Source organism: Lactuca serriola, chromosome 6 (assembly GCF_051521515.1).
Source record: "Lactuca serriola cultivar US96UC23 chromosome 6, Lser_US96UC23_V15, whole genome shotgun sequence".
Taxonomy (NCBI): Eukaryota; Viridiplantae; Streptophyta; class Magnoliopsida; order Asterales; family Asteraceae; genus Lactuca; species Lactuca serriola.
The window spans coordinates 113,644,143-113,647,208 of record NC_136413.1 but is presented as its reverse complement, the minus strand read 5'-3'; the positions used below and the strand labels follow the sequence as shown (position 1 = coordinate 113,647,208).

The 3,066-nt window shown below is 36.3% G+C and overlaps 1 non-coding gene across 1 annotated transcript; it reads right to left on the bottom strand.

Annotated features, from left to right (window-relative positions):
• Window positions 1–1,893: 1,893 nt before the first annotated feature.
• Window positions 1,894–2,000, bottom strand: LOC145060830 (small nucleolar RNA R71). The gene has a single exon (XR_013687013.1). It is a non-coding gene; the product is annotated as a small nucleolar RNA R71 (small nucleolar RNA).
• Between the last annotated feature and the right edge of the window lie 1,066 nt (window positions 2,001–3,066).

Below are 3,066 nucleotides of genomic sequence, written 5' to 3'. Positions count from 1 at the left end.
CAAGTTGTTTTTGGAGCTCTGGAACTCGAAGATCATGTCTAAGCATTCGATTTTGTATAGATCAAGGCAATTCAAGTGTACTCTTTACTTAATCTTTTGTTTAAACTATGTTTGCATCAATTGATTTCGTTTTTGAGTTGTTTTCTGCTTTAATTATGACCTAAAAACTCATAACTTCTGTTTAGGATAGATGACTTTATGAATATGATTTGATTTTATGATTAGATTAATTTAATTTGGTGATTGAATTTTGTTAAGCTTGTTAAAGAACCTTATGTGTTAATTACAACTATTTTCTGTTAATTAACCAACATATTAAGTTGCATGGACATCTCTTAATTGCTAATCTCATATGATTTGTGTGAAAACATTGTTATATGCCTAGGAATAGCGAACGTGAAACCATGGTTAACTAGAAAATAAGTAAATTAATGTGTGAGCTTGTGTGACGAACCATCAACAAGAGGTGAATTGAATTAGCAATTTGATTAGCTACTACAAGTCTTACTTAACCTGAATCAATATACTAGGAAATTAATTAGTTTAATCACTTGATCACTGCTTAAATTGATTTGTTTTCAAAGGATTAGTAATAGCGAACGTGAACCTAATCACACTAATCAGTAGCCATTGCTAATTAATCCATTGCACTTGTCATAAAATCAACTATAGGAATAAACGATTCAAAACCTAAATAGAAGTCTTTCCCATTATTGAATTTAGTTGATTTTCATTTGCTTAGTTGTTAGTTGCTTAGTTGAGTATTAGTTAAGTACTTAAGTTGCTAGTCTTGTAAAACTAGAGAAAACCCTTTTCTTTTATTGCTTGCTTTTAAATAATATTAGTAATTAGCTTAATTGTTGTTCCCTGTGTTCGATGCCCTGCTTGCTAAACTATACCACCAATCGACAGGTTCAATGCCTTTTGTGTGTCTAATTTATATTAAAAAGTAGGATTAAAACTAGTTCATTCCACACACATCATGTTTTTGGCGCCGTTGCCGGGGAACGATTCTAAAATTATTAATTTTAATTGCTAGTGTTACTGATCCTTTGTGTAAGATTTTCTTGCACAAAGTTACTGCTTTAGGAAACGTTTTAATTAGATTTAAGTTTTTTTTTCTTTTAGAAATTTCATTTTAAAATTTTTCTGTTTTAACCTTGAACTTGTCGAGTCCTTTCGCACAGACTCGACGAGTCCAAGGCAATTTTCCAGTTTGTTTTGTTATTTTTATGCATTTTTCTGTTTCTTGCAGATTGTTTATGACCCGTGGATCAAAGTCATCCTTGATTCCACCACTTGAAAACCTGGAACCATAGTTTCGCAAGAACAAGGACAAGACCGAAGAAGTCACCTTTTAAGAGTTTTAGATCGGTTTTTGGCAAGAAGAAGGGAAAGAAAGTAGGGGAATCCAACAATACGAAAGAAGACACCGAGTACAAGACCAAGAAGGAGGAAAGTGTTACCGATTTTGAAGAGAGTGATCATGAAGAAGAACATGACAACACCATGGCCGACATTGCCAACATTTCGATGGAGGCATACAAAAAGAGGATTCGAGACGACACCGGTTCGGGGCTTGTGCAACCCACCATACCCACCACCGCCACGTTTGAACTTAAGGGGCACATCCTTACTGCATTGAAAGAGATTCCTTTCAACGGAAAGGATTACAAAGATGCATACAAGCATCTTGATGAAGTTAATGACATTGCCGACTACTTTAACATTCCAAACGTACCTAGAGAGACGGTGTTATTGAGGATGCTCCATGTTACTTTTAAAGGGGCTGCAAAGGATTGGTTAAAAGCACTACCACTAGGAGAGATTACTACATGGGTTAAGATGCATGAGGAGTTCCTGGAATTTTTTTTCCCAGCATCTAAAATTGCTACACTCAAGAAGGCCATTGCCAATTTTTAGCAACAAGTAGGAGAATTTTTATTCGAAGCATGGGAGCGCTACAAAGGTCTGCTAAGGAATTTCCCACAAAATGACCTTAATGTGCAACAGGAAGTGTCAACCTTCTATGATGGAGTAAATGTCATTACTAGACAACTACTTGACTCTCAAGGCCCATTAACAATGAAAATCCGGCTAAAGTTAAAAGACTCATTGAAGAATTCTCTAAGCACTCTAGAGAATATCATAATCCAAGACATGGACCGACTCGAGGGGTGGTGAACTCTGTGAATGATAGCATAGCAGCTGTGATGGCCAAATTGGAGAATATGGAGCGAAGGATGACTAAGATGGACCAATCCATCCATGCCATTATAGTGTGGTGTGAAAATTATAGCGAGCCTCACCTTACAAAGGAATGCGATCTTGATGAAAATGGGAACCGGAAAGCGCAAGTATGTTACTCAAGTGGCGATAAATACGGTGAAGATTGGCAAAAACCAAGGAAAGAATGGCTACCTTATGATGAGTACAAAAAGGCTAAGGAGGAGAAATATAAAATGAAGACAAGATGTTTCTTCCAAAAAGAGGAACCGGTGCAAGAGAAGAAGCTAGACTTTGAAGATATGCTCACAAGATTTGCAGCTGCGTTCAAGAAACGACACAACGCAACCGATGCTGCAATAAGAGAACAACAACTCATGATGAAAGAGCAAAAAATGTTAATGAGAAACCAGCAAGCCTCCATTCTTAATATTAAGAAATAACTAGGCCAACTTGCACAACAAGTCAACCAAAGAGCAACGGGTGAAATTCCAAGTAATCCTGAAAAGAACCCGAGAATAGCACATGTGAATGTGATAACAACAAGTTTGAAATTAATGTTTCTCCTTTGAAGCCATTCCAGGAAGTGGAAGCAAAAGTGAATCTTGAAGACGAAGAAACAAGTCCATAATCGCAAACTATGAGATCGACTCGACGAGCACATTGATGGGTTTTATGCATAAGAAACAATCCTATGTGCTCATACAAACCCTAATGCTTGGATCTAGGTTTCTCTATTGTACATGATTTGAATCCAAGACTAATAAACTTAGATCTAACATATTATGAACTGAATTAGGGTTTAGAGAATTACCTTTGATTGTTATATAGCAATAACAA